The sequence below is a fragment of the Penaeus vannamei genome, chromosome 17 (genome assembly GCF_042767895.1).
Source record: "Penaeus vannamei isolate JL-2024 chromosome 17, ASM4276789v1, whole genome shotgun sequence".
In the NCBI taxonomy this organism is placed as follows: domain Eukaryota; kingdom Metazoa; phylum Arthropoda; class Malacostraca; order Decapoda; family Penaeidae; genus Penaeus; species Penaeus vannamei.
This window is the reverse complement of record NC_091565.1, coordinates 37,906,113-37,911,112: the sequence shown is the minus strand read 5'-3', so window position 1 is coordinate 37,911,112 and position 5,000 is coordinate 37,906,113.

Here is a 5,000-nt window from a genome sequence, read left to right as displayed (position 1 = left end):
AAAGTAAGGGAGGGGGAGGTGGGAGAGAGGGTGAAAAGAGGGAGGGGGAGGAGGAGAGAGGGGGAAGGAGGGAGAGGAAGGGAAGGAGAAGGGGTGAGGGAGGAAAGAGGAAAGAGGGAAGGAGGAGGGAGGGAAAGAGGACAGGGAAAGGGGAAAGGGAAGAGAGGAGGAAGGAGGAAATTGGGGAGGGAGGGAAGTGGAAGAGAGAGGGAAGGGAGGGAGGGGAGAGAGGGAGTAGGAGGGAGCAGGAAGGAGGGAAAGAGGGAGGGGGAGGGAGAGAGGGTAAGGGGGAGGGAGGGGGGGGGGAGGAAAGAGGAGAGGGGAGGGAGGGAGAGGGAGGAAGGCAAGAGGGAGAGAGGGGGAAGAGGGAGGGGGGAGGGGAGAGAGAGGGAAAAGAGGAAGGGAGGAAGGGGAGGGAAGGAGGGGAAAGAGGGGAGAATAGGAGGGAGGGAGGAGGGAGGAGTCTGGGAGGAAGGGAGGGAGGGAAGAAGGGGAGGGAAAGAAGGATAGTGGGAGGGAGGAAGGAGAGGAGGAGAGGGAAGGATTTAAGGGGGAGGGAAGGAGAGAGAAGAGAGAGGAAGGAGGAAGAGAAAGAAGAGAGGGAAGGAGGAAAGAAGGAAGGAGGAAAGAAAGAAGAGAGGGAAGGAGGGAGGAGAGGGAGGGAGGCAGGAACGGAAGGAGTAAGAGGAGAAAGAGAGGTCACTGATAGAGGAGGAAGTGTGGCGGGAGGGAGGGAGGGAGGGAAGGAGGGAGGGAGAAGATAAAGGAATAAGGAATGTAAAGTGATGGGAAGGAGGAAAATCGGTTACTGATAAGGGAGGAAGGGCGTTGGCGGAAGAAAGGGAGGGAGGGAAGGAGGAGATAGAGAAGTGAGGGAGGTGGACAGTGGGGAGAGAAGTAGAAGGAGGAAAGGAGGAGATAGAGAAGTAAGGGAAGTGGACAGAGGGGAGAGAAGGAGTAGAAGGGAGGAAGGAAAGGAGGGAGATAGAGGAAGTGTGTGGGAAGTGGACAGAGGGAGAGAAGGAGAGAAGGAGGAAAAGAGAAGTAGTAGAGGTGAGGGAGGTGGACAGAGCGGAGAGAAGGAGAGAAGGAGGGAAGGAGGAGATAGAGAAGTGAGGGAGGTGGGCAGAGGGGAGAGAGAAGGAGAGAAGGAGGAAAAGGAGGAGATAGAGAAGGTGAGGAAAGGGTGGGACAGTGTGGGAGAGAAGGAGAGAAGGAGGAAAGGGGAATAGATAGAGGAAGTAAGAGGGAGGGACAGGAATATAAGGGAGGGGAGGGAGATGGAGAAAGGAGGAAAGGAGAAAGGAGAAAGGGAGGGAGGACATGGAGGACTTGGAGGGAGGGTAATGGGGGAGGAGAGGGAAGGAGGAGGGGATGGAGGAGGGAGTGAGGGAGGAGAGGGAAGGGGAGAAGAAAGGAGAAGGGAGGGAGGGGATGGGAGGAAAGGGAAGGAGGGAGGGATAGAGGAGAGAGGGAGGAGGGAGTGGATGGAGAAGGAGGGAGAGAGATGGAGAGGAGGGAAGAAGGGAGGGGATAAGGAGGAGAGGGGAGGAGGGAAGTAGTGGGAAGGAGAGAGGAGAGGAAAGGGAGGGAGGGGATGGAGGAGAGAGAGAGAGGGAGGGAGGTGGAAGGAGAAAAGTGGAGGGAGGCTGGTGGGCAGAGGGCAAGAAGAGAGAAATGGAGGAGCTTAAAGCTGGAGATGGAGCAGGAGCTGGAGGGAGATTGAAGGGAGGGAAGGAGGAGGGTGTCGAAATGGGGTGGTTGGGTGTGGGCAGAAGGACATTGTGGGGTGAGGGGGGGTTGGACGAAAGGCCTTCACGAGGGGGGGAGGGGAGGGGGGAAAGAGCTGCTAGACACAGGAAGAGAGGACTTAAGGGGCGAGAGAAGCAACATGCATTCGTAAACACATACACTGACCCCTTTATTAATAAAAGCCATCGACGTACCACAAAGCCACTGGATGAAACCCCAAGTTATCTCCTTCTGGATGAAACGGCAACTTCGCAAGCACAGGAGGGCGTATGTAGGGGGAGCGGGGGTGGGGTGGGGTGGTGGGGGGTAGAGAGGGTGGAAGGGGGGTGGGGTGAGGGGGTGGAGGAGGTAGGAGGGGAAGGGGGTGGGGTGGGGAGTGTAGGGAGGGGAAGGGGGTGGGGTGGGGTGGGGGTGGGGTAGGAGGGGAAGGGGGTGGGGTGAGGTGGGAATGTAGGAGGGGAAGGGGGTGGGGTGAGGGGGTGAGGTAGGTAGGAGGGAAGGGGGTGGGGTGAGGGGTGAGGAGGGGTAGGAGGGGAAGGGGTAGGGGTGAGGGGGAGTGTGAGGAGGGGAAGGAAGAGGTGGAGTGAGGGTGGAGTAGGTAGGGGAAGGGTGGGGTGGGGTGGGGAGCGGTAGGAGGAGGAAGGTGGGGTGGGGTGGGGGTAGGAGGGGAAGGGTGGTGTGTGGAGGGGGGTAGGGAGTGGGCAAAGGGGTGAGGGGGTGTGCGTGAGGTGGGATAGGAGGAAGGGAAGGAGGTGAGGTAGGAGGAACATGTATGAGGGAGTGTAGGAGGTGTAGAAGGTGTGGGGTGAGGTGACAGAGGAAGTGTAGGAGGGGAAGGGTGTGGGGTGAGGTGGGAGTGTAGGAGGGGAAAACAAGGGGGTAAGGGGTGAGGGTGGGAGTTGTAGGAGGAAGGGGACTGGGGGTGCAAGGTGGGGGAGTGTGCAGGAGGGGAAGGGCAAGGAGGGTGGGGTAGAGGAAGGGTGGGAGGTAGAGCAGAGAGGAAGGGGTGGAGGTATATATGCATAAGAGGTGGAAGGTGAGGGAGGGGTAAGAGGGTGGGGTGAGGTGGAGTGTAGAGGGAGGGGAAGGGAGGGTGGGGGTATGAAGGGTGGTAAGTGTAGGGAGAAGGGAAGAGGGGTGATAGATGAGGGCAGAGTGTAGGATCATGATGCAATGTATGGGAAGACAGAGAAGGTGAGGCGGGAGTGTGATGCAGAGGAAGGCAAGGGTGATATGATAAGGGGGTGGCGGGTGGGGTAGGAGGGGAAGGGGGTGGCGGGTGAGGTGGGAGTGTAGGAGGGAAGGGGGTGCGGCATGATAGGAGGGGCACAGGGGGTGGGGTGAGGTGGAGATAATAAGTAGCAAGATGAGGGAAGGCATGGTGACAGGTGAGGAAGGTGCATGGTGAGGTAGGAGGGGAAGGGGTGGGTGGGTGGAGGTAGGGAGGGAAGGGGGTGGGGTGGGGTGGGGAGGTAGGAGGGGAAGGTGGTGGGGTGGGTGTGAGTAGGGAATGGGGGTAAGGTGGGGTGCAGGGAGAGTAGGAGGGGAAGGGGGTAGGGTGGGGGAGTGTAGAGGAAGAGGGCATGGTGAAGGAGGAGGGGAAGGTGGGTGGGGTGGGTGGAGGTAAGAGGAAGGGGCGGTGGTGAGGTAGGAGGAAGGGGGTGGGTGAGTGTAGGAGGGGAAGGGGGTGGGTGGTGGAGGTAGAGGAAGGCGGTGGTGGAGGCAGGAGGGCTGCAGGTGGAGGAGGAGGAAGGTGGGGTGGGTGACAGTAGGAGGGAAGGTGGTGGGGTGGGGCAGGAGGCTGGCAAGGAGGGGAGTGCAGGAGGGAAGGGGGTAGGGTGGGGTGGAGTGTAGGAGGGAAGGGGGTGGGGTAGGAGGGGAAGGGGGGTGGGGTGAGGTGGGAGTGTAGGGGGGAAGGGGTGGGGTAGGGAGGGAAGGGGGTGGGGTAGGAGGGGAAGGGGGTGGGGTGAGGGGGGGAGTGTAGGAGGGGAAGGGGGTGGGGGTGAGGTGGGAGTGTAGGAGGGGAAGGGGGTGGGGTGGGGTGGGGTAGAGGGGAAGGGGGTGGGGTGAGGGGGAGTGTAGGTAGGGGAAGGGGAAGTAGGGTGGGGTGGGAGTGTAGGAGGGAAGGGGGTGGGGTAGGAGGGGAATGGGGTGGGGGGTGAGGTGGGAGTGTAGGGGGGAAGGGGGTGGGCAGGAGTGAAGGGAGGGGAAGGGGGAGAGGTGAGGGAGTGTAGGGGGGAAGGGGTGGGGAAGTAGGAGGGGAAGGGGGAGGGTGAGGGGGGAGGTAGGAGTAGGAAGGGGGTGGGGTATGGGTGTGGGTAGGAGGGGAAGGGTGGGGGTGGGGTGGGGTGGGGGGTAGGGAGGCGAAGGGGGGTGGGGGGTGAGGTGGGAGTGTAGGAGGGGAAGGGGGGTGGGGGTGAGGGGTGGGAGTGTAGGAGGGGGAAGGGGGTGGGGTGAGGTGGGGAGTGTAGGAGGGGAAGGGGGTGGGGTGGGGTGGGGCAGTAGGAGGGAGGAAGGGGGTGGGGTATGGGTGGGAGTGTAGGAGGGAAGGGGGTGGGGGTGAGGGGGGAGGTAGGAGGGGAAGGTAAGGTAGGAGGGGAAGGGGTGGGGGTGAGGGGTGGGGTAGGAGGGGAAGGGGGTGGGGTGGGGTGGGGGTAGGGAGGGGAGGGGGTGGAGGGGAGCTAATGAGGTGAATTCTAGGTCTGCCTGCCTGCTTGAGCTCACTGGCGCCAGAGATCTGTTACGGACGCTCATGCGGGCTGACTTCTCCTCCTCCTCCTCCCTCCTCTCCTCCCCTACCCCTCCTCCTTCTTCTTCTTCTCCACCTCCTCCTCCTCCTCCTCTTCCTCCTCCCCCCTCCTCCTCCCTCCTCCTCCTACCCTCACCCTCCCTCCTCCCTCCTCCTCCTCCTCCCTCCTCCTCCTACCCCTCCCTCCTCCTACCCCTCTCTCCTCCTCCTCCCCCTCCCCCCTCCTCCTCCTCCTTTTCCTACTCCTCCTCCTACCATCCTTCACCCCTCAGCTCTCCCTTCTCCCCCTTTCTCCCACTCTCCCCCCACCCACTCTCACCCCCACCCCCTCCCCACCGCCTCATGACTGCTCCCATTCATACAGAAAACCCCACTGATTCCTCCTCAACCCCACAAAGCTCACTCGCAATCTCAAGCACTTATTGTGTCAACTCCGCCATCTTTTTTATCCATTTTTATTTATTTATCTATTTATTCTTTTTAAATAAATAACAACAAC